General features: G+C 43.2%; 1 protein-coding gene across 1 annotated transcript in view; it reads right to left on the bottom strand.

Moving 5' to 3' along the window:
- The window catches only part of CPNE3 (copine 3), a 437,917-nt gene extending 415,654 nt beyond the window's left edge, over nucleotides 1-22,263 (bottom strand). Inside the window, exon 1 of the mRNA XM_069220439.1 lies at nucleotides 22,069-22,263. The gene's annotated coding sequence lies outside the window, so the exon portion shown is untranslated. The remainder of the gene's footprint in view (nucleotides 1-22,068) is intronic.
- Between the last annotated feature and the right edge of the window lie 4,916 nt (nucleotides 22,264-27,179).

Genomic DNA, 27,179 nt, shown 5'->3' with positions numbered 1-27,179 from the left:
AGAGCCTCAGTGAGACAGTTAGTCACTACACAGGTAACACATTCAGGCACACTTATGAGCACTGGGCCCTGGAGAACAGGGTCCCAGTGACACATACAACTAAAACAACATATATACAGTGAAAAATGGGGGTAACATGCCAGGCAAGATGGTACTTTCCTACACAACCCCCCCCCAAACGAAGGACAATAAGACTAGTCATTCCCTGATGGGTCTTCATTGTCTAAGTGGAAATATCTGGAGAGTCCATCTGCATTGGAGTGGCTACTCCCAGGTCTATGTTCCACTGTATAGTCCATTCCCTGTAGGGATATGGACCACCTCAACAATTTAGAATTTTCACCTTTCATTTGTTTTAGCCAAAGTAGAGGTTTGTGGTCTGTCTGAACAATGAAGTGAGTGCCAAACAGGTATGGCCTCAACTTCGTCAGTGCCCAGGCCACAGCAAAGGCCTCCCTCTAAATGGCAGACCAACGCTTTTCTCTAGGGGTCAACCTCCTACTAATAAAAGCAATAGGTTGATCCTGGCCCTCAGAATTAAGTTGTGATAGGACTGCCCCTACTCCTAATTCAGATGCATCAGTCTGGACATATAATTTTTTAGAGTAACAAGGGCTTTTCAGGACAGGTGCAGAGCACATGGCCTGCTTCAGCTCCTCAAAAGCTTTCTGACAGTTTGCTGTCCATAATACCTTTTTAGGCATCTTCTTGGAAGTGAGGTCATTAAGAGGGGCTGCAATGGAGCCATAGTTCTTAATGAACCTCCTGTAATACCCAGTGAGGCCTAGGAAGGCTCTCACCTGAGTCTGTGTAGTAGGGGGAACCCAATCAATAATTGTTTGGATTTTCCCCTGTAGTGGTGCAATCTGTTCCCCACCAACAAGGTGTCCCAGATAAACCAACTTACCCTGCCCTATCTGGCACTTTGAAGCCTTGATAGTGAGGCCTGCCTTTTGCAGGGCCTCCAAAACTTTCCATAGGTGGACCAGGTGATCATCCCAGCTGGAGCTAAAGAAAGCTATATCGTCCAAATATGCTGCACTGAAAGCTTCCAGCCCTTGCAGGACTGTGTTCACCAACCTCTGAAAAGTGGCAGGTGCATTTTTCAATCCAAAAGGCATTACTGTGAACTGGTAATGGCCTCCAATGGTTGAAAATGCAGTTTTAGGTTTAGCATCTTCTGATAATTTGATCTGCCAATACCCTGCAATCAAATCAAAAGTGCTTAGATACTTGGCAGATGCCAGTGTATCTATGAGCTCATCTGCCCTGGGTATAGGGTGAGCATCAGTTTTGGTTACCAGGTTGAGACCTCTATAGTCTACACAAACCGCATTTCCTTCTTTCCATCTTTGGAATGGGGTTTTGGTACAAGTACCACAGGAGAAGCCCATGGACTTTCAGAGTGCTCAACTACTCCTAGTTCTAACATTTTCTGCACTTCTTGCTTTATGCAGCCCCCGACATGGTCAGGCTGCCTATAGATCTTACTTTGACAGGCAAGCTGTCTCCAGTATCTATAGTGTGCTCACACCAAGAAGTGGTACCTGGCACAGTAGAGAAGAGTTCAGAGAATTGATCTAGGAGATTTATGCAATGGTCTTTCTGCTCAGCAGTAAGACAATCAGCCAAAACTACACCTTCCACCAGAGCATCTTGTTCTGTGGAAGAGAAGAGATCAGGTAGAGGATCACGGTCTTCTTCCTGTCCCTCATCAGTTGCCATGAGCAGGGTGAGATCAGCCCTGTCATAGTAGGGTTTCAGGCGGCTGACATGGAGCACCCTAAGGGGACTCCTGGCAGTGCCTAAGTCAACTAAATAGGTGACTTCTCCCTTTTTCTCAACAATTGTGTGGGGTCCACTCCATTTATCTTGGAGTGCTCTTGGGGCCACAGGCTCCAAGACCCACACTTTCTGCCCTGGTTTGTACTGAACCAAAACAGCCTTCTGATCATGCCATTGCTTCTGGAGCTCTTGGCTGGCCTGAAGGTTTTTGCTGGCCTTTTTCATATACTCAGCCATCCTTGATCTGAGGCCAAGTACATAATCCACAATATCTTGTTTTGGAGCTTTTAAAGGTTGTTCCCAACCCTCCTTGACAAGTGTGAGTGGACCCCTAACACGGTGTCCAAAAAGAAGTTCAAAGGGGCTAAAGCCTACTCCTTTCTGGGGTAACTCCTGTAGGCAAAAAAGAGGCATGGTAACAGGATATCCCATCTCCTGCGGAGTTTTTCAGGGAGACCCATAATCATGCCTTTGAGAGAGTTTTGTTAAATCTCTCCACCAGTCCATTTGTTTGTGGATGATAGGGTGTGGTGAATTTGTAAGTTACACCACACTCCTTCCACATGGCCTTTAAGTATGCAGACATGAAATTGCTTCCCCTGTCTGATACTACTTCCTTTGGGAAGCCCACCCTGGAAAATATTCCCAGGAGGGCCTTTGCCACTGCAGGAGCTGTAGTGGTCCTTAAAGGAATAGCTTCAGGGTATCTTGTGGCATGGTCCACTACCACCAAGATGAATCTATTGCCTGAAGCAGTAGGAGGGCCAAGGGGGCCAACTATGTCAACCCCTACCCTTTCAAAGGGAAGCCCAACCACAGGTAGTGGAATAAGGGGTGCCTTTGGGGTGCCACCTGTCTTGCCACTGGCTTGACAGGTTTCACAGGACTTACAAAACTCTTTTGTGTCCTCAGACATCCTAGGCCAATGAAACAAGGGAACAAGCCTGTCCCAAGTTTTCATTTGTCCCAGATGTCCTGCTAGGGGAATGTCGTGAGCAAGAGTTAGGAGGAACTTTCTGTACTCCTGAGGGATCACTAATCTCCTGGCAGCTCCAGGTTTAGGATCCCTTGCCTCAGTATACAAGAGATTGTCCTCCCAGTAAACTCTGTGAGAGTCACTGACATCCCCATTAGCCTGTTTGACAGCTTGCTGTCTTAGACCCTCTAATGTGGGACAGGTTTGCTGTGCCACACTCAGCTCCTCCCTGGCAGGCCCCCCTTCACCCAAAAGCTCAGCAGTGTCTGCTTCAAGCTACTCTGGTGTAGGTTCTGTACAGGGAGGGAATTCTTCTTCCTCAGAAGTTGAATCCACAGTAGAGGGAGGGATAGTAGGAAGTGGTTTGCTTCTACTAGCCCTAGCTTTAGGGAGCACTTGGTCCATTGTTCCAGGATCCAAGCTTCCCTGTCCTTTTTGCTTTTTGGCCTGAGCCCTGGTTAAAGCAAAAATATGCCCTGGGATGCCCAGCATTGCTGCATGGGCCTCCAACTCCACATCTGACCAAGCTGATGTCTCCAAATCATTTCCTAGTAGACAGTCTACAGGTAAATCTGTGGCTACCACAACTTTCTTTGGACCAGTAACCCCCCTCCAGTTGAGATTTACAACAGCCATGGGGTGGCTAAGAGTGTTGTTGTGAGCATCGGTTACTTGGTACTGGTGACCAAGTAGGTGTTGTTCAGGGTGGACCAGTTTCTCTATGACCATAGTCACACTGGCACCAGTGTCCCTGTAGGCCTGAACCTCAAAACCATTTATTAGGGGTAGCTGCTTGTACTTATCCATATTAAGGGGACAAGCAACTAAGGTGGCTAAATCAATAGCCCCCTCAGAGACTAACACAGCCTCTGTGGTCTCCCTAACAAGACCAACCCCAACTAAGTTACCAAAAGTGAGCCCAGCTACTCCCTTGGATTGGCTATTAGTAGGTTTGCTCCCACCACCACTGCTATTAGTAGGGACACTAGGGGTAGCAGTAGGGGTTGTAGTGGTAGGAGGCTTGGTGCTTTTCTTTGGACAACTGGGATCTGTTGTCCAATGGCCTTTTACTTTACATAAATAGCACCATGGTTTCTTTTCTTTGTTTTGATTAAAAGAGGATTTGGGCCCACCACCCCCACCAGAGTGTTTTTGTGGGCCTGATGAAGACTCATTTTTAGATTTGTCCCCACCCTTGTCAGAAGACTTACCATCCTTCTTTTTGTTGCCATCTTTGTCACCCCCTGTATGAACTTTTCTGTTCACCCTTGTTCTGACCCATTTGTCTGCCTTCTTTCCCAATTCTTGGGGAGAGGTCAGATCAGAGTCCACCAAGTACTGGTGCAACAAATCAGACACACAATTATTAAGAATATGCTCTCTCAGGATCAAGTTATACAGGCTTTCAAAATCAGTAACTTTACTGCCTTGTAACCACCCCTCCAAGGCCTTCACTGAATGGTCAATGATATCAACCCAGTCTTGTGAAGACTCCTTTTTGGTCTCTCTGAACTTTATCCTGTATTGTTCAGTGGTTAAGCCATAACCATCCAGGAGTGCATTCTTAAGAACTGTAAAATTATTGGCATCACTTTCTTTCACAGTAAGGAGCCTATCCCTACCTTTTCCACTAAATGATAGCCATAGGATAGCAGCCCACTGCCTTTGAGGGACATCCTGTACAACACAGGCCCTCTCAAGTGCAGCAAACCACTTGTTAAGGTCATCCCCCTCCTTATAAGGGGAACTATCTTGTGCAGATTCCTGGAATCATGCTCTTTTACAGGATGACTATGGGGAATACTGCTGCTGCCACCATGGGTTTCTAAACCCAACTTCTGTCTTTCCTTCTCTAGTTCAAAAGACTGTCTATCCAAATCCAGCTGTTGCTTTTTAAGCTTCAGTCTGGTTTGTTCCACTCTCAACTTGTTGAGTTCCCTTTCTAACATTCTGTCATCAGGGTTGGTGGGAGGGACATTCTTAGACACTGAAGAATGATGTGAATGGACAGAAGGAGACCTGTCCCTTACAGAGGCCACCCTAACAGCTTGGTTAACAGAAACATCACTTCCACTGTGGTGAGAATGAATGCTCTTGCTATGATGTGAGACAACACTATTTGTATGGTGTGGCTCTTCATCATTACCATCTATGCTAGACTGTCTAGTAATGGGCAGGCTAGGAATTTTCTTTCCTGAATCTTTTCCTGGGGGAGTCCCTGGATCAGATTGGGAACCATTTGCTACTTTTTCAACAGATGTGGCCCCTTTGGCCTTATCTTGTTCTCTAAGCATATTAAGCAAGAATTCCAAGGAAGGATTCTTCCCTACACTCAAACCTCTCTCTATGCAGAGACTCCTTGCTCCTTTCCAGCTAAGGTGATCATATGCAATTGTGGACAGATCAACATTTTGGCCTGTGCCAGAAATTTTTAGAGAGAGTTAAAGTGATAGAAAGACAGAAAAAAAACTTTTTAAACTTTTAAGAACTTTTTGAAAGTTTAGAAGTACTTTTCAGCACTTTAGAAAAGAGTGAAAAGAGGAAATGCAAAACTTTTTAGCTATGTGTACACACACTGAACTTGTTTTGTATATTTTTCTCTTATGAAAAGTACAATGACAAGAGTGGTAAGTAGTCTCAAAGCACTTATCCCACCGCTGCACAACCAATGTAGGAGGCTGGACTGGCTTGTAGTGAGTACCAAGGGGTACTTGCACCTTGCACCAGGCCCAGTTATCCCGTATTAGTGTATAGGGTGTCTAGCAGCTTAGGCTGATAGATAATGGTAGCTTAGCAGAGCAGCTTAGGCTGAACTAGGAGACGTGTGAATCTACTACAGTACCACAAGTGTCACTTGCACAATATCATAAGAAAACACCATACACAGTTATACTATAAATAAAGGTACTTTATTTTTATGACAATATGCCAAAGTATCTTAGAGTGTACCCTCAGTGAGAGGATAGGAAATATACACAAGATATATGTACACAATACCAAAAATATGCAGTATAGTCTTAGAAAACAGTGCAAACAATGTATAGTTACAATAGGATGCAATGGGGACACATAGGGATAGGGGCAACACAAACCATATACTCCATAAGTGGAATGCGAACCACGAATGGACCCCAAACCTATGTGACCTTGTAGAGGGTCGCTGGGACTATTAGAAAATAGTGAGAGTTAGAAAAATAGCCCTCCCCAAGACCCTGAAAAGTGAGTGCAAAGTGCACTGAAGTTCCCCAAAAGACAAAGAAGTTGTGATAGAGGAATAAGGCAGGAAAGACACAAACCAACAATGCAACAACGATGGATTTCCAATCTAGGGTGCCTGTGGAACAAGGGGACCAAGTCCAAAAGTCACAAGCAAGTCGGAGATGGGCATATGCCCAGAAAATGCCAGCTGTGGGTGCAAAGAAGCTTCTACTGGACAGAAGAAGCTGAGGTTTCTGCAGGAACGAAAAGGGCTAGAGACTTCCCCTTTGGTGGACGGATCCCTCTCGCCGTGGAGAGTCATGCAGAAGTGTTTCCCTGCCGAAAGAACGCCAACAAGCCTTGCTAGCTGCAAATCGTGCGGTTAGCGTTTTTGGACGCTGCTGTGGCCCAGGAGGGACCAGGAGGTCGCAAATTGGACCAGGAGGTAGAGGGGACGTCGAGCAAGACAATGAGCCCTCTTAGCAGCAGGTAGCACCCGGAGAAGTGCCAGAAACAGGCACTACGAGGATGCGTGAAACGGTGCTCACCCGAAGTTACACAAAGGAGTCCCACGTCGCCGGAGACCAACTTAGAAAGTCGTGCAATGCAGGTTAGAGTGCCGTGGACCCAGGCTTGGCTGTGCACAAAGGATTTCCGCCGGAAGTGCACAGGGGCCGGAGTAGCTGCAAAAGTCGCGGTTCCCAGCAATGCAGTCTGGCGTGGGGAGGCAAGGACTTACCTCCACCAAACTTGGACTGAAGAGTCACTGGACTGTGGGGGTCACTTGGACACAGTTGCTGGATTCGAGGGACCTCGCTCGTCGTGCTGAGAGGAGACCCAAGGGACCGGTAATGCAGCTTTTTGGTGCCTGCGGTTGCAGGGGGAAGATTCCGTCGACCCACAGGAGATTTCTTCGGAGCTTCTAGTGCAGAGAGGAGGCAGACTACCCCCACAGCATGCACCACCAGGAAAACAGTCGAGAAGGCGGTAGGATCAGCGTTACAGAGTTGCAGTAGTCGTCTTTGCTACTATGTTGCAGTTTTGCAGGCTTCCAGCGCGGTCAGCAGTCGATTCCTTGGCAGAAGGTGAAGAGAGAGATGCAGAGGAACTCTGATGAGCTCTTGCATTCGTTATCTAAAGTTTCCCCAGAGACAGAGACCCTAAATAGCCAGAAAAGAGGGTTTGGCTACCTAAGAGAGAGGATAGGCTACTAACACCTGAAGGAGCCTATCAGAAGGAGTCTCTGACGTCACCTGGTGGCACTGGCCACTCAGAGCAGTCCAGTGTGCCAGCAGCACCTCTGTTTCCAAGATGGCAGAGGTCTGGAGCACACTGGAGGAGCTCTGGACACCTCCCAGGGGAGGTGCAGGTCAGGGGAGTGGTCACTCCCCTTTCCTTTGTCCAGTTTCGCGCCAGAGCAGGGCTAAGGGGTCCCCTGAACCGGTGTAGACTGGCTTATGCAAAATTGGGCACATCTGTGCCCAAGAAAGCATTTCCAGAGGCTGGGGGAGGCTACCCCTCCCCTGCCTTCACACCATTTTCCAAAGGGAGAGGGTGTAACACCCTCTCTCAGAGGAAGTCCTTTGTTCTGCCATCCTGGGACAAGCCTGGCTTGACCCCAGGGGGGCAGAAACCTGTCTGAGGGGTTGGCAGCAGCTGCAGTGAAACCCCAGAAAAGGCAGTTTGGCAGTACCAGGGTCTGTGCTACAGACCACTGGGATCATGGAATTGTGCCAACAATGCCAGGATGGCATAGAGGGGGCAATTCCATGATCATAGACATGTTACATGGCCACATTCGGAGTTACCATTGTGAAGCTACATATAGGTAGTGACCTATATGTAGTGCACGCGTGTAATGGTGTCCCCGCACTCACAAAGTCCGGGGAATTGGCCCTGAACAATGTGGGGGCACCTTGGCTAGTGCCAGGGTGCCCTCACACTAAGTAACTTTGCACCTAACCTTTACCAGGTAAAGGTTAGACATATAGGTGACTTATAAGTTACTTAAGTGCAGTGTAAAATGGCTGTGAAATAACGTGGACGTTATTTCACTCAGGCTGCAGTGGCAGGCCTGTATAAGAATTGTCAGAGCTCCCTATGGGTGGCAAAAGAAATGCTGCAGCCCATATGGATCTCCTGGAACCCCAATACCCTGGGTACCTTAGTACCATATACTAGGGAATTATAAGGGTGTTCCAGTAAGCCAATGTAAATTGGTAAAATTGGTCACTAGCCTGTTAGTGACAATTTGAAAGAAATGAGAGAGCATAACCACTGAGGTTCTGATTAGCAGAGCCTCAGTGAGACAGTTAGTCACTACACAGGTAACACATTCAGGCACACTTATGAGCACTGGGGCCCTGGAAAACAGGGTCCCAGTGACACATACAACTAAAACAACATATATACAGTGAAAAATGGGGGTAACATGCCAGGCAAGATGGTACTTTCCTACACTGATGCACTCAGAGGCCTCTGTTCTCAAGAAATCAGGGTCAGCATTTTGTTAGATAATCAGAGAACCAGGAGTACCCCGGATAATTAAAAACAGTACATTATGTGGGTCTTTGTCGGCTCTTTCACTGGTTCACCTTCTTAACACATCTAGTAACGACTGAATGAAAACTGTTTCTTACAAGCATCTAAATTAATCAGTCGAACTAGAAAAAAAGAAAACACATGGTACTTTTTGGTTGGTCTTTCAAAAGCCTGCGAATATATTTAATGCTGTATTTTGCTTTAAAGCTCAGCGAACATTTCTCCTGATTGATTTAAAAACCCAGACTGATTCATTTGCTTGTTTTGCCGCAACCACGTTTGAAGAGGAGTGAATGACTACCACCACGTCAGTTCGCAACTGGCACCTCCAACCTAAGTTCAGGTCGTAGGAGTCAGCCCCTTCTTTCTCACAGAGGGAATGCCTACAGGGCACGTGCTACTGGCGAAGGCCTGCAGCTCCACAAATATCATGTGATTATGACCATGTTGAAGCAGATATCTAATTAAGAATATTAATGATGATGTATGTGTGTTACTAATGAGGAAATGCATAGAGAAATTAAACATAGAAAAATAATGTGTAGGTTTGAAAAATGTGCCCTCAGGGTATGGTCACCATGTGTACTAAAAGGACTGAAAACGTGAAAAATAATGAAAATATATGAGAAAAACGTAGTAATATGTCAAATTGAAATGTATAACCTATGTCTACTTCAATTTGTAGTGTTAACTTAGCTGAATTTAAGGCCTAATCTTCCTAGGCCTCGCACACAGAGAGCAGAAACAATAACCGCGTTTGCAAGAAGCTGCTACGACTCGTCCTTGACTCACCCGATGTTCAAGTTACTTAGCTAGAATTTTCTGCAATGTACCAGCCAACAGGAGATGATGAAGACAATTTGATACAATTATGTGTAGAGCAGGCTAAATGTACTTTCCCAGGACTTGAACAAAAGAGGCACTGACTGGAGAGCCATATGCATCAATTTTGATACCTGAAGGGCCGGATGATGAGGGCATCGAAGAAGAACCAATCCGTTTCGTGTAACTTGAATTTTATGAAAATTAGTAGATTCAGTAAACAAAAACTATAGGTTAAAGTCATATCTGCTGACTGACTGACCAATTACAAATTAGGGGGATTGACTGGGAGATCCTAATAAAAAGTCATGACAAGGGGCTAAGAATTCAGAATTTAGGAGAATTGCGGGGAGATAAATCGAGGACGTCAGGAGAAGCTGTCTGAGGTGCCGATATTGGGTTCATATTCTGTGAGCCTGATCCATAGCTGACTGATTGATGACCTGAAGACGACGACTGACTTGTTGCTGATCCATCCTGGATAGGTAGCTATGAAAATGTGACTGACAATTTTATGCCTTTCCTTCTAGGTACCAACTGCACTGTTTATAGAGGTTCTCACTTAGGGAGATTTTTCCAAATTAATGTTTTTCTAAATTGTTTTCGCATGAAGACCCAAATGCTAATGCTAATCTTGGTTAGGTAGGCTGCTAGGGGTTACGTTGACAATGACTGGCAAAGCTAATTGCTGAATTACATTATTAATGCTGATATTTATAGCTTATGATATTGCATTGTTGTATCATAGTTCTTTATGAAATATTGTCGTTTAACTAATGAAAAAAGAGTTGATTTGAATAAAGCTTGATCTAACGGCTGATTTAGAATTGTAAGTAATAGGGAAATAAAAATTGGTAACGCTTTCCTGCGTAGTGATTAGTCATGATTAATACGGTTTATAGTTGTTTTTCATAGAATGCTTCTTGATTATTGACGTTAGCTACCGTTCCAGTAGTGACTGCATGACTAGGATACTCCATGCGATTCAAAAGGTTCATCGACCTATACGAGTCCCCTTGTAAGTTTACTTACTAAGGACCAGGCGCGCTAGCAACCACATGCTGTCAGTGCCACACACAGATGTGTTATAGAGGGGAGCGGGCCTTGCTGCCCGATAAAGAAGCCGGGAGACGGCATCCTAATCAGGTAGTCCTAGAAATGTGTCCATTTAAATGTCAGGCTCCTATGTTTAACATGCAGGAGGGGCTGAGGCAAGCAACGTTTTCTCCATCGTGTTTGAAAAGGCAACCAAGTGGTCCTAGGAAGAAACTCATCTCCCACAGTAATAAAACTCGCCTATTTATTCAATTTGTTATTGTGATTATACTCTCTCAGCGAATGCAACCAGCTTCCTTCACACAAAACAAACATTCCAGCAGAGATGTGCCTTTCATCCTAGACTACCTCTTCAGAAGTGGGAACTCTGCACCGCCAGCACCCTCGCTCAAAATTCTATCAGATGGGTTGATAGGTTAATAACCCTCAACGGCAGAGACGTTCCCCAACAGTAGGCATTGTAAAAGCAACCAACACTATAGGCATAAATGGAAATCTCCTCATTTCACTAACATCTGGACAGCGCGTGTTTCAGCAGACTGTCCCTAGTCTCTTCTCCAGCCTTAAGTCTACATTTAGGTTACCAGAAACATCTATATCCATCACTCTATTGGCTGCCACGTGGCCTCATGCCAGGTGTAATAATTTCAGCGAGTTATGGAATTAGTCAACAGCGTTTTTCACGCTGGGTATTATAAACCCAAAGGACCAATGTGAAAAAAATAAAAACTACAGGTGACAGAATGGAAGATTTAGTGACTAAAAAGGCCTGTTCATCTCAGACCCAAAGCACTGAGCCATTCACCCACTAAAATAATTTAAACTGTAGGAATTATTTATAATATCTCCCATGCATACTTCAATGCAAAAATACCAATAGCCATTGTTTTTCTGCTTTATGTAAAAAAAGAAAACTAAAAAAAAAACTGAACAACAGCTTACATAATGTAATCTGCTGTAGGGTTTAAAAAAACAGGCCAGGCCAGGCCTGGCTATGTGTGACCAGTAGCTTCTCAGCAATTATGGTTTCCAACTTGCCACCCCTTTCATAAATAAAAAAAAGGCTAGTTGTGACAAATGTCGTAGTCCTGTCTTCTGACTGCCCTAGAAGAGGACAATCACGTTAAGTATTGTTAGGCACTGTATGCACATCCCACGGTAGTTCCTTGTAGCAGCAAATAAGGAGCAATCTCTCTCGCCCCAAAGCATTTACATCACCGGCAAACCTAGGCAACCTGACAGCAAACCAGAGACCAGAAGTAAATAAAGTGACAGAAGGCTGCTCCCCAGGGCAGGAAAAACAGTGCGGGCCTTGAATGTGAAACAAGTTTATCATGATGAAGGAAACATTCTCTCTCTACATATATACCTCAGACCAGCGCTTAAAGAGCAATACTTTTCAAGAATAAACTTCAAGAGACAGAAAGTCTCTATTTTAAGGATCAAAACGTGCAGATTTCCTGGAGTCTGAGGAACAGCAAACGTAGGATTTGAAAGGGGCGGTGATATTCTGCTCTGTGTTGTGAAGGGGGAAAAAAAAAATGTTCCACAGAAAAGGCAATAAAAAAAATGTAACTCCTTTCTGGGAAGTCTGTTTCCGCACAATCTGCTTGACTTGTGTTGCCGCGAGGAGAAAGGATCACGGCTGGGATGAAAGGCAAAACCGAAACCAGGCGGGAGGAAGGAGGCAGGGCCATTGGATGCTGTAACAGTAGGAAGCGTGATGTAGTTTCATGGCCAACAAAAATGTCCTCTTAGTGACATTGCCTGGGAGGGAACAAATCCAACAAAGGGAGGGACATTTAGGAAAATGGACCAATGGAAAGAAAGCATTCAAGACAAGCACAACAAAGAACAAATGGCAAAAGTGGGCGTGTCTAAAAGCCCATATTGAATACAACACATCTTGCCAGGCTCGATCTAAAAAGGAAATAAAAAAGAAAGCCAAAAAAGAAAGGAGGAAAAAGAAATAAGGAAACCCGGCAAAAAAGAACAAGATGAAAGGATAGGAAAGAAAAAAAAGCCAAGGAAGAAAGAACGAAAGCAAAGGCGGCAAAAAATAAAGGAAAAAGGTAGGCAAAAAAGAAAGAAGGTAAGTAAGTAAAAAGTAAAGAAGATATGAAAAACAGAAAGAAAGAAAATGGAAAGAAGGAAGGAATAAGGGTTCACAGTATAAAATATTGGATACTAAAACCCAAATTACACCATTACCACTGTTACAAGCATGCTGCAAATTAAACACAATCAAGTTTGGTATTCATACTGGGCAAAGTTTAATAAAGGGCCATTGGTGAAACCGAGCTCAGGGGCACAGTACGGCATACTGTGAAATAGCAGCAGTCCACTTCAAAACCAATTTACAACAGCATTGGAAGGAGACAGAAGTGATAAAGCAAGAATGTGCCCTGTGATCACTTCAAATGTTTCCTACTACCACTGGCACTAAATGGAACTACATTGTGAGCAAATGTCCACCTTGCAAAAGATCAAACTGCAGTCACTCATATTGATGTTTATGTGTTTAATCAATGAAAAGCTAATAAAGAATTTAATTGTAGAGAAAATAATGTGCACGTTTGACAATGTGCCCACGGGGCATGACAGCCACTTATACGAGATTGTACTAATATAACTGAAATTGTGTGAATTAATTAGACTATATAAGAATAATGTAATAATATGTCATATTGAAATGTATAACCTATGTTTTATATTGATTTGTAGAGTTAACTTAGCCGTGAATAAGGCCTATCCTTTTTTCAGGCCTCACAAGAAGGGCCCAATTACTAACGCGCTGTAGAGAAGCAAATGCATTGTTTGACCCCGAACTACCCAATGTCAAAGTTGCTTAGCTAGATTTTTCTGCAGTGTACCTACGGACAGGAGATGATGAAGACAATTTGATACAATTATGTGTAGAGTAGGCTAAATGTACTTTTCCAGGACTTGAACAATGGAAGCACTAACTGAAGAGGGACATGCAACATTTTTGATACCCGAAGAGCCGGATGATGAGGACATCGTATAGCGGACCAATCTGTGTGATGTGAAAGAAATAACATTAAAATTTATAGATTTGGTACACCAATATTATAGGGTAAAGTCATATCTGCTGACTGACCGACCAATTGGGAACTAGGGGGATGGACCGGGAGACTCTAATAAAAAGTCATGCCAAGGGGCTAAGAAGTCAGAATTTAGGAGATGCAGGGGGAGAATTGATGACGTCAGGAGATGCTGTTCGAGATTCTGTCGTTGGGCTCATACTCTTGAGAGCCTGATGTGTAGCTGATCTATTGATGACCTGAAGACGAAGACTGATTTTGTTGCTGATCCATTCTGTGGATAAGCAGCTATGAAAATTTGACTGACTAACTTGTGCCTTTTCTCCTAAGTACCAACTGCACTGTTTTATAGATTTTCACTTAGAAAGATGTTTTCCAAATGCATGTTTTACTAAATTGTTTCGCATGAAGCCCCACATGCTAACCTTAATCTTGGTTGGGTAGGCTTCCTAGGGGGGACGTTGACAGATGACATATGACTGACAAACTATCTGCTGAACCTATTTATAAATGTTGTGAAATCTTTTATTGGCTTAGGTAGGAGTATTCAAGTATATGTTTTCTTAAGTTTTGATTAAATTACGTTATTGACGTTTCCTTAATAAACTGATACTGAGCTGACTGAATAAAGTTTGGTCTAACATGAAGATTAGTATTGTAACTAATAGAGAAATAAAAATTGTTTAATTCTTACCGAGTTGTGGGTGTCCATGAATTGATGGTTTTATAAGTTTTTCTGATTAGATATTAATTAATGATTGGTTATGTTAAATATTGATGCTAGTGATCACTACATGATTAAGATACTCCATGCGATCCAAAAGGTTGATCGACCTATACGCGTTCCTTCGTAAGTTTAGTTGCTAAGGACCAGGCGCGCTAGCAGTTGGTAATATCTTCCTGCACAAGATCCTGGTTTTTATGTTGTGCCTATTCTATTGTTTCTGCTTATTTTCTAAATCACTTAAATGTCTATGGGCCTAGCTACAGAGAACATTTAATAAAATATCCGAATGCATTGTTTAAATCAATAGTCATGTACAATCTAAAGTATTAATGACTAATTATAACAAAAATAATAACTTTAAAAAAACAACGCTTCAAACTGCACATCTCTTGCCTCAATGTGCTTTAGGAAATACGCATTACTCGTACTCCGTTTACATAAATGCAAGAAGTTACCATTTTTTTAAACAAGAGTAGCCTGGAGTGCCTGAGTAATAAATAAAGTTGGTCTTTATTTCCATTAAGACAAATATGAGTCATTCACATTCTAAAAAACCTAACATTCATCAACAAGCACTGCAAAGTAAATAGGTGCCACTTTTGGCTTTGCCAATGCAGACCTATTCAGATTTGACAATGCTTTTTGACAATGCTCTTTATCATCAGCAAAATAAAAAAGAACGGCTATTGCAAATAATGTATACGCCTGCATGTGTCATGCCACTTTGATGAGCCCATGATGATGTATTTGTACACATTCATAACCATGGATGTGCACACATCATGACAGAGCCGCTGTTTTGTGACTTTTTTTTAATGTACTGCTGACGCTCATATTCGAAGAGTAAATTAAAAAAATACATAAATATGTGCATTTTCAGAAGAGAGCGACCCAGTAGCAAATTGTAGTTTTATCTTTAAATTACATTACCAACAAAATGGGGCAGGGAAGGGCTGGAGGAATCAAGTAAATGTGTAGGTGATCAGTGAGTTAAAGGGGTAATTTAAAAGAAAAGCAAAGTGGGGGGGGGGTTGGGAAGTAACAGGAAGCTTGGGTGGGATAGTGGGGGCAGTGGTTTAAAAGGGGAGCAGCATAAAGGGGAGGGGGGCAAGATCAAGAAAACATGTGCACTGATTGCTAATATCAGAATATAAAAGTAGTTCAAAACAAAAGGATGGTAAAGAAGCTACGCTTCAGTGGAGGGACAACCACAAAAAGGATGGAAAGCCATCAGATAAGAAACAAGCAAATGAGAATTACAAGAAAACCAACCAAATAAAAGCAACAGACTAATCCCAAGCCTACTGTAAATATAGACATTGTCCACAACTGGTCTTTTGTTTTGACTACAGACAGCTAAGACAGTCTGTAAGTGACACCTAACAATGGCCAGGAGGTTGGGCCAATGTAAGGTAGTGAAGATGAGGATCTTGTTTCACACAAAATGACACAATGGAAATCTGTGGTAACTCTAGCATTAATACATGCAACATTTACAATAAGACTTTATTTATCATATAAATACTAACCAAACACACTACACAAAACTGTAAAATTGGAAACGTACCTTTATTTTATAATTTCCACAACATCTTCAAATTATTTTAACTCGCACACTCCCATACACAATGTATTCAACATAATGTATTCTCTCACGATGTTAATTATGGCTCGCCACTGTACGATGCACTGTGTTCTGACAAAAGATGTGATTTGCCATGTCATAAACACTATTGCAAATACTATTCTTTTACAAGATGAATTGATATAAAGGGATATAAGTAGTACATAGAGAATGCACAAGTTATAGTAGAAGTAATTAAAAGAAACAAGAGCCTATCCTTAGGAGACAGGCTTCTTGCTACATTAGCTCCCATAGCACTTGAGATGCAAGTCTAATATTTGTGGGGCATTCTTTGATCTGCTCCACTGGTGCTTTACATGGTGGAAAATATTGCTAGTATAAGGTTGGCATTTTCCGTTTCATAGTGCATTAAAATCACCCACAACCAGACACCGTGGACAGATCTTTTTCAATCGGGTGGCAAAGAGCTGTATGTTCGACTGTCACAGTATTAAGAGTTCGACTGGATTTGCTGGTGAAACCAGGACTCAGATGCTACAATATACTTCAAGCTGGTTTACGTTAAATTGTTCAGAGTGTTGCAGCAGATATGCTAATATGAGAATATGCTAATGAGTTGCGTATAATGACTAATGAGAAAATTTGACATTTGATTAACAATAATGTGCAGTGTGCAAAATGTGCCCACGGGGAGTGGTCACCATCTGTGATAACAGTACTAAATAATGTGAATGTTTAATAATCGTACTAATGTGTTATAATGAGAGATATAAATTTATGTTGTGATGCTTCATATCCTTAAATTAGCTATACCAGTGCCCTAGTCGGCACTGGTCCTTGCTTGCTTAAATGTAGAGACGCGATGAGTTGCCGCAGACTGGAACTGAAGAAAAGAGACCTTGAACTGAACAGAGTTCACCATGAAACACTGCTAGACAAATCTGAAAACTCACCAGCGGACAGGAGACGATCAGAACAAACTGGTACAATTATGTGTAGAGTAGGCTAAATGTACTTTCCCAGGACTTGAACAATAGAGCTACAGACTAAGAGTTGGGAGAAACAATTTTGTTACCCGAAGAACCAGATGATGTACTCATCGACAAGAGGATCAATCATGTTAATGGAACTTGACTCTCAAAATAACGTAGACAAGTGGTAAATTAAAATTGTAGGTTAGAGTCATAACCCCTGATAAGGTTGACCAATGGGCAAATTGTGGGACGGACTGAGAGACCCTCATAAAAAGTCATGACATAAGGGGGAAAATCAGAACGGAGAGGCGAAAGTTGATGACGTCAGGGGAAGCTGTCCGAAGTGCTGAAACTTGGGTTGCTTCCTGTGAGCCCAAGTCTTATTAATGACTGATGGCCTGGAGATGAAGACTGACTCGTTGCTGATCTATCTTGGATAGGTAGCTATAACCTGACTGACTAATGAATGCTTTTTCTTTCTAGGTACCAACTGTGCTGTTTTAAAATGTTTTTCTCTTCTGGATAGATTTTTCGAAATTAATGATTTTGACTAAATTGTTTTCGCATGAAGACCCACATGCTGATGCTAATTTGGAGATAGGTAGGCTGACAAGGGTGACTCAGGGTGACTTAGGCTGACTGACATATTGCTGAATTATTCGATTGCTCATGAATTGCTATGCTTTGTTTAACGTTGGTTGTATATTAATAAAGTGCTGAGAATTCATTGCTCATGTTGCTAATAAAAATTGGAAATCATGATATTGTTGAATAAAAGGTTTACGATTAGAGTTGTACCTAATAGGGAATAAGCAGAACTAACTTTCATATGAGTGATGGTGGTTTTTCTGATTAGATTAGTTCATGGTATTTTAAGTTGAATGGACTGATTTATTAAAGCTTTCTTTTATTTGCTATACTTGACTAGGATACCCTATGCGATCCAAAAGATTCATCGACCTACACATGTACCCTTGTAAGTTTACCTACTAAGGACAAGGCGCGCTATCTAGAGTAACATAGAAATAAACAGAGCTTGTCAACTCGTGTACACACATGTGGACTATTGAATCATTGCAAGTCTCAGATACCATTTTGTACAAAAAATAAAACCAAACATTTTCTATTTAAGTAAATTACACTCAGGGACCTCAAACCTTCTTGTACATTATAAAAACATATAACCAATCAAAAAAGGAGGTACAAACAACTTGAGTTCATTCTACTTGACAGGAGAAAGTCTGCCTTCTTTTTTGCAGTCTCTCTACAGACACCTTTAGCTGCCTGCAACAGAAGCCACTGTATGCAATACTACGAAGAGTGGGCTTTGCGCAGCCCCCTGCGTATGATAGGATGACTTTCTTGTCTACCTCACTTTCCTGCTCTTTTTTGGTGGCTTTCCAACCATTTCTGTGTTGGCCCCGCCTATAAAGCATATCTTATTTACCCTTGCTTTTCGACTGCTGCACAGTATTGGCAAAGTGAGACAGATCGACTTCACTAACGGTTTTTCCTCTTTTACAGTTTTATTTTGCTACAGCAAGGTGTCAAAAAACTGACTGGTTTGGATTCCTTTGTTTTATTTATCTAATTCCGAGAAGGGGGTGGGTGAATTATACAAAAAGATCAAACGTCACGGTTCTCCATCCAAAGTCAACATGTAGGTATTCATATTAGGAAAATGTACAGGGTTCACACAGGTGATGTCTAACACTTTTGATTAGCAGGGATGTAGCCGGAGCAGCACTGCTTTGGAGAATGTAAGGGTTTTGAGTCGAAAGAAAGTCCCTGTTTTTTTTCTTTTTTTTAAAAAAATATGAATTTATTTCCATCAAACATTCGCCTTATGCCCACTAGTCAATAAAAAGCTTTTCACTTAACTCCTAATGGTGTCCCGCATTGCACAAGCATGTCTTGATAGAATCTCTGATTTGTTTGACGCCGTGCCTTTCATTTAAAAGATGAGGTGTGCACAGGCACCTTAACCTTGAAATGTGTTCTGATTTGCTCAGGAACACTGCGGCCTGTCGCTGGTGCAGGCAGCCAAAACTCACAGCTTCCATCAGAGCTCTCCACAAATGAGGCATATTAAGTGACCAGAGTAAATGAAGCCAGGGCCCAGGCTTGTATTCACTGGCACATGAAATAGTGTATTAGCTGCTTATCTTACGCCCCTGATGACCCAATCTAGAGGAAGCTGCGGGTGAAACGAAAGTGAGCTTCTAATTTAGAAATGTATGCTTTTCATGATACATGCATAATTCATGCATTAAATTGAAAATTCGCCAACAGGTAAAAACGCATGTGTAAATTGTTATAAGTACAGCAAGTAATACAACGTTTTTGATAGATTTGCTAAATGTACGAGTAAAAACCGTGCAAATTCAATGACTTTCATGACACCGATTATCTAACTGATGAAACCTATTTAATAAGACTGGCAGCATGGACATCATGTCCAGAGTGTAGAATCCTACGCATGAAATGGGTGTGTTTTGGCTTCAGTTTATTGTGTACTTATTGTTAGGTCACCTTATTCTCTCAAATGCGACATGGACAACAGAGCATCAACAAAAAAGTTCATAAAACGAACACTTTACTAAAAACAACAATGGCAATAATTATTTTTACTATTAATTACCATTATTTTTTATATTTTCATGTGGTGTTTTATACCAGTTTCAAAGAGCTATAGCGAGAGGCTTCACTGTTATGCGCCTTATTGCTAGTTATGATGCCGGGCCACTGGAGTTATGTGGCAGAGAGGGCCAAATTATGCGGCAAGGTTGACCAACTTATCTAGCAAGAAAAGTCCAGTTATGCTAATAGCTCCTACTCAGACAAATGCGAGACCTATTGCATTGCAAATGCTTGCCAAACTTTGGTCTCCCATTAATACCATTTCGTTTATATCAAAACGCTTCCATTCGTCAGTGTCCTTAGTTTGTCCACAATTGTATTTCTTGGGCTTTTATGTGCCCTTATACACCACAGGATTGGTGTAACCACACTGTGCTGGCAGAAGTCCTAGGGTATGCCTATACAATTCCATACATCTTTATGCAAAAAAGACTTTGCATACGCAACTATAAAGTCCAAATTCACAGCACACAAAAATGCATTGGGATTTGTGAAGCTCAATAGGCCTTGCAGAAGAAACATCAAGAGCCCTGAGGAAAGATGTGGCCTAGTGGCTGGAGGTGTTGGCTTCGGAACAGTAGGAAGTAAGTTCAAATCCTGGCCTTGGCTCAACATCCTGCAACTCTGGACAAACCACTTCTTCTCCCGGTGCCTACAGACATGTGCAACATAGTCTGGTTCTGTTGTAAAGTGCTCTAATGTCCCTGAGTTAGGATCAAGCTAATAAACAACTTTCAAAAAAATCCTTCAGAACCAAAGAGGGGCCGTGGCGTGATCCCACCTCATCCACAGGACCAGAATTAGGAGTGAACATGATGTAATCTTGAGTTTGTCTGTCACACACAGAAGGTAAATTGGGTTCCTTGTGGTTGTTTGTTCAAATAAATCTTATATTCCCCCGGGATTGGTGGAGATGGAAAGACATTTTTTGGTATTACAACTCTTCCTACCTGCAGAACGAGGGCAGGAGTGTTGGCAAATGTCTGCAGGCAAAGGGTACCAGTCAAAGATAAGGAAGTGTGACCAGTAGCTTTTTTTTTTGGTTATTCAGACCATGAAACCTCTGCCATGGCCACAGACACTGGGAACAGTGTCCGTAAGCAGACCATGCACAAAATAAAGGGTCATTGGAGCACATGCTCCTGCTTTGACTTTCCTGCATGGCATCTTGTGAATTTAAGAGCATGCTGGAAGCAAGTAGGTGGTTTATGGATAATTTTTACAGACTTAAATTCCAAGATAGTATTCTGTGCCACATTTTCCTATATTGCTGTGCAACTATGAAGTTTTGGGAAAGTATCATAAGAAGTCTAGGCATCAAGAATAGTCTTCTTCAAGCAATGATTCTAGGTCTAAGTCGAGATCTGGGCCCCCTCACCCATGGAGAGTTCTAAAAGATTTAGAGAACAAGAAGGTGAGGACTCTTTAGAAGGAGTAAACTCCATGCATCAGTTCTTTATTGCTGCACAGCAGACAGGCTGCTAAACAGCATGGCTACAAATCACTGGCAGAGTCAGCAATACATAAGCTCTACAGCATGAGCTAAGAAAACAATGGCAGAGTAAACAGTCTCAAAGGCGAACCCTATTGGTTTTGCCACGCCTTGTTAGGTCTCTGAACAACACCCCTGTAATTCTGGAGCAAACCAGTTCATCTCCCCATGCGTGAAAATGAAAGATCATACGACTTTTTGCAAACAATCCTATAATATAAAGAAAGCAACTGCCTCCATATCTCAGTGGAAATACTTTTGGAAGCAGATAACTTCTATTGTCACAATAAAAATCCATTTCAAAGGGGAAAATGGCTTCTTTAAAGTAGCTACAAATGGCAGGAGTTTCAATAAGGAGGACAGGGAAGAGAAAAAAAAATAAAAGCAGTACCTCAAACACATCACAATCAGCAGGACAGCAATCAAGCTGAAGCAATCAGTAATTGGTCCATGCTCCAGCCGAAAGAAGAGGAAGTGAAGCCAGCAAACGTGGGCCAATAAGGCAGCAAATAAAACTAACAACGAAGCCTACAAATATTAAGCAATGGGCAGGCTGCAATCCCTTGTATACAAAATCTCTTGCAAGTGAACATATAGCTACCAACTAGAGCACAACATACAATGTGTTTACAAATAATAATGCAACAGCAAACAAAAAAATGAAATATAAATGGATTAGTCTAACAGTCTGTATTGGAAGAACCATACAAAAAAAAAAAACATAATTACGTTACATTTCAATACATCCCAACACTCAGCAGTTAAAGGGGAATGTTGTTAGACTGTAAAAAATTTTAATCCACGTTGTGAAGCGCTTTATGTGCCCCGCAAAACCTACTTTGTCACAATTCTGAGACATGTTTTACTTCCAGCTTTTCTGATCGCACGACACGGTGATTTTTTGTCAAAAGGTTAGACACCTCTCCTCAAAAACAAAGGTTGCGACACTGTCGTTCGCATAGCGAAGTATGAAATCTGAATAAAGTCCGTGGCCTCGTAAATATCTAGCGTCTGGCTTCAGCTTAGGGTCCTAGCCAGGTTCAAGTGAGTCACGGGATCTCATTATACGATTAAGTACAACCGTTGCACGAGCAGAATCCGGTGTATACCGAGCACAGTGGACGTCGCCCAGCCCTGCCCTCCCTGTCTCAGGGCAAGCAGAGCCTCCCCTCCAGGCCCTACAACAGGGACACTGTAAGGTACTCACCGCTCCGAGTCTCTGCTGGTGAAGTTGGAATTCTTCAACGCGCTGCAGGACAGCACCTCTCCCTGGGGTGAAAGAGTGCTCGAAGTCACAAATCTCTGGCACGGTGTAGGCGTCGCTGGCTCCTCCTGGGGCTGTGAAGCCGTTGCTCGGCCAGAAGGACCCTGGCGGGGAGGGCCGGAGTATCTGAGCAGGCGCGGATGAGGAAAGCGGGCGTGTTCGTCCTAAAGAAGCAGCGAGCGGAGCACCGCCTTCTTTCCGGTCTGCCTATGCGCATCTGGCGAGCGCCTACTTTACCGTGCAGTGTTGTTGTGGATCTGGGAGCTGTGGGAGTCGAGATGTTGAGTTAGACAAATAACAGAAGATAGTGGCACTTGGAGTGGCACAAGTAGCATGCTGTCAGAGGAGCAGTTGGAAAAGCCTGCGAATGATACAGCAGCTGGTGGATTATGTGGCATAAGCGGAAACGACCTCATTATGCGGGAAATCCTTAAATATGCGGAAAACGCAATGACTGCTCTATGTCAAAAATGCAATGGCCCGGGTTGGGGCCTGCTCCGCCCTCTTCCTCTTTAGACATACATTCTACCTATCCTACATTGAAAAGTAATTCTTGCTGTGTCTTCGTTCCCATAAACTTTCTTCCTTCACACATCCTGCCAGTACCTAGGGTGACCACCTGGTATGGAGGCAAATTTTGGACAGGACTGTAAACAATTCAGGACAAAGGATGTAGGAGGCTGGCTGCTTATGTAGTGTGCAAAACCAGTGTACACTGTGCAGAGGATCGGGGCAACTACTCGTTGTTTTACAGAGCCAAAAACTAGAGCAACTAATGCTCTAAGTTTTATGGTAGCTTGGTTTCGCAGTTAGGCCAATCTTGGAGAAGTGCAAAGTATTTGTTGTACCCACAGTATCAATAAATGAAGACACACACTCAAATAAATAACTCAAAATCAATTTACAAAACTACTTCCGATTTTTTATAAAAGTTTTAAGACCAAGATCATCACAATCGGGTAGGTACTTTTTAAGTTATGATTTTTCAAAGTTTAGAAAATGTCTGTGTGTAAATACGCACCATAGAAATCAATGGAAGAAAACTTTAAAAATGCATATAAAATCAGTCAATGTGTTTACCAGTGTCTCCTTTTGTTTTTAGGTCGAGGTCCTCAGGGGTCCTGTGGATCAGCCAGGGAAGTTCTGGCGGTTCCCTGTTTTGGTGGCAGCAGCTGCTGAAGAGTTCTTGGAGCTGGTGCAGGACAACTGCAGAGAACCACTTGGAAAGCAATGCACAGATAAACTACAAGGTGACTCATTTGGGACCCCTTGGAGTGTAGAGATCGCAAGGTGTGGGAAAGCACATCTGGTTCTCCAGTGTAGGGCCCAGGGAGGCTGGGTGCAGAGCAGATAGGTAAGCCAAGAGCTGTGCACAAAGGTGCCCTTGGAAGCAGGGCACAGGTCACTTTAAGGGTAGATTTCAGGTCAGTAGGGCCGCTCTGGGGGGTGGTTCTTACTTATTCTGAGGTCCCTCGACTGGGGCTTGCTCCTTTTCCTTTTGGAGTCCGGAGTGGATTTTTCTTCTGGGTGTTAAACATTGGATTTCCAGTAACCCAGTCTATTGCACAGGTCAGCCACAGGAGTACGCAGTGCCACCGAACATGGCACACTTGGAGTGTTTGTCCTCTGAGTCCGTTGGGTGAAATTTGGTCTGGCTGTTTGTCCGGTTCCTTGGTCAGCGGCAGATCAGTAAACTGGACTTTCCTGGTCTTTTGCTTCCTGGTTGCAGGGAGTGATGTCTTCACTCTGGAGGAAGATCTTTGGTGATTTTCAGAAGAGTGGAAGTCCTCTGGAGTTTTGTAGAGTCCGTCCAATGTCCGTGCAACCCCTCAGCAATGATTATAGAGTGCTGGATGCAGCAGGCAGGGTTTGGCTCCTTTTTCTTTGGGGAGCAGGAATGCAGTTCTCAAGCCTAGGGTCTCTTTGCTGCAGCCATCTTGTGTCCTTAGAATCTGATCTGCAGGTCTAAGAGTGCCTACTAAATAATGCATTTAGCGGGCGTTTAAGGGAGTACCTAGTAGTGACCAATGGCATATCTACCTTAGGGTGGCTACACCAACTATGTGACCACTTCCTGTGGGCAGAGGTTACTTCCCTACCCCTGTAGGCTATTTTCCTACCATGCAAAATGGAGGAAAATGATATGGAGCGGTCACTTCGCATGCAACTCCTTAGGGATGGTACAAGCTCGGGGTGGTCACTCCTCCTGTCCTTTGTGCATTTTCCAGTTGTTGCTCCTGCTAAAAGTGGGGGTTTGCAACTGGGGTGACCATCTACTGCAAGCAGCAGGGCTGAGGGTCGAATTTCAAGGGTGGTAAGTCCTTTGAAGCTCATAGGCAGAGCTGTGCACATTCGTGGGGGTGAAGGTGTAACACCTCTGCCCAGGAAGGGCTTTGTTTTTTGGATTCAGAGAGCAATGGCTCTCTCCCTAGGTTTCCAGAATCTTGTCTGGTGGTGGCAGGCTGGTTGTGACTGTCCAGGAGCCATGCCAGGGTAGTTAGCTTTTGCAGGTGGGGGGGAGAACACCTCTAAGGTGATCTGGGTACATTTTGCAATAAATCCAATATTGGTACCAGTTTTGATTTATCATTCTGAGTTGTGTGGTACCAAACAACCCAGGGTGCAGAATGGCATTCATGTAGCTGTGAAACCCGTACTGACCAGTGTCCAGCACATGCATGTAAAATGGCTGCTCTGTACACTTACTAAGCCCCAGGTTTGGCATGGACAGAGGAGGGTGCTTATTGGTCAACCATCTATGCCCACACATGCAATATATTGCACCCTGCCTTAGGGCTGGAAGTCTTGCCAAAGGGGTAACTTACTTATATTGCATGCAGTGTGTAGTGGTCAGGGCACCCAGGCTGTGTGCCATGTCAGTTTTACATTTTAGAATTGCACCAGGACACAGCCTGCAATGGCAGTGCTGGGTACACTTGGATGCATGGTCCCTGAGAGTGGCACAATCTGTGCTGCTGCCCTCAGGGGCAGACCCCTAGTACCGCATGCCCTGGGTACCTAAGTACCATTTATTAGGAACTTATAGTGGCAGGTAAAGGTGTTGCCAATTATATCAATATTTTTGCAATTTTAGGGAAAGAACACTGGCACTGGGGACCTGGTTAGCAGAATCCCAGGGCCCCCTAGTCCAAGCTGCATCCAAAGACCAGGCAAAAAGTGGGAGGGTACTGCAACAGAGTGGCAGTTTCCCAATAGGATCAAACTTCAGTAAACAAATTTAGGACAAAGGGTCAAATTCAGGAGAAAAGTCAATTGTATCGACATATCAAAAGAGAGGCCACATGAGACTACTTTATCAGTTCATTATTCACTATTGTCTACACAACCCCATTTATTCACTATGATATTTATGTGATTGCCTCTAGGAATGCTACATTCAAGGGGCACATTATGTCCTTGTTCAATAGTAAATTAATTGAGCTCGGTGTCAAAGCAATAGTGTAACACAACTTGAGAGGGCCCCCTGCAAAATACATGGAGGGCCCCCCTTCAAACTCACACAGGAGCTCTTAGGCCAGGGTACTGTGCTGAGGGCCCCCTTGGAGCTCTGGGGTCCCACCGCACTGCAGAGGCCTTTGTTATGCCATTGCGTCCAGGGCATCCGCCTGATCGAAATTTCCCCCATCTTTCTTTGAGAGAAAGCAAGAGCAACATTTTGATTATGTTTCTAAACATTTTAAAGCCTATGGCATACAGTTTGGGAAACATTAATAACTGGGAGATTAACCTGGATAAATATCTGCACAATGCGGACTGGGCTAAAATATTGGCATATCTCCATAAAGTATCCCACAGCTTCTGTTTTAAGCATATTACATTTAATATTCTGAACTGAGCCTACCTTAGTGTAATGGTATCTGTATTTGACCACTGCTCCATCTTGACTACTGACTCCATTTTGTGCTTAACTTAGCTTCAAACACTGTCACTTTGGTGGTGCAGGTATTTTTTCTGCGCACAACTTATGCAACATGTTTTTCACTTATGTTTTCACTCCTCGTGCTCTCTCCTTACCAAGGCAGGGACATAACATGGGGGAGTGAGGGAAAGATAAGGATGTACCAGAAGAATGCTTGTGGTACAGCAGGGAACAGTTTGGTCTTGGGAGTGCACCTTGGGATGTGGCCAAATCTCTAATGTGCTCTTTCAACACAGACTGGTACAGCCAGCATTTCAACAACAATTCACAATATGGGAGGGGAGGGTTTCTAGAATTCTCCTCTCTAGCTTGTTTAAGGTATAAGAGGGAAATCTGGGGTTAGAGACAGAACTCATTCCAGAGGAGGGGCGCCTTTGCCCACGTCCCATTGAGGGTCGTTTTCTCTCTTTCTGCAGTCGCCTGGGTTCTCGGCTTAAAGTTTGCAAAGAGATGATGTCCATACCTTGTCCCATGGTGATGCATTTTTTATTTTTATTTTTAGCTTTGCCTTGTGAATGAATATATAATCAGTCTATATGCAGATATATAATCCATGATTAAAGTCGTGCATTTTCATTGTTTGTTTCTATGATCACTATTATTCTACTGCTGTGCATGTTTCCCCTATTCAAACCTTAAAAAGTGCTTTAATAAATGTATTACTCAGACTAAGAGCTCTGTACTGTTGGAATTCCTTTTATTTGTGTTTCCTCTCAGTCTGAAGTAGAAGCAAAACACTTACAACTGCTTGAATTACCAAAATATACCAAGGAGTCGCAGCTGCATTTGTCCTTGCTGTATGCAATTGGACAACAATTTGCTTCATATGCTTTGGTCTTGCCCCACACTCTTTCATACTGTCAGAGAGTTCTCGAGGTGCTTTGAACCATGATGGGGTGTGTACTAACAAATGGGAATGGTTCTATTGGCGTATTCCCCACCCTCAGTTCAAGAAACCCTCCACAAAATTCCCTGAACTGGCTCTTTTAGCAAAAGGCGATATTAAACTACACTGGAAGGATCTACTTCCTTCGACTATCGTAAGTTGGACCAAGGTCTTGCTCTCTTGGTTTAGCAAGGTTTTGCAGTTCCCTTTTGCCATCCAGGGTAATGT

This window comes from Pleurodeles waltl, chromosome 2_2, assembly GCF_031143425.1.
Source record: "Pleurodeles waltl isolate 20211129_DDA chromosome 2_2, aPleWal1.hap1.20221129, whole genome shotgun sequence".
Taxonomy (NCBI): domain Eukaryota; kingdom Metazoa; phylum Chordata; class Amphibia; order Caudata; family Salamandridae; genus Pleurodeles; species Pleurodeles waltl.
This window is presented reverse-complemented; position numbering and strand designations above follow the sequence as displayed.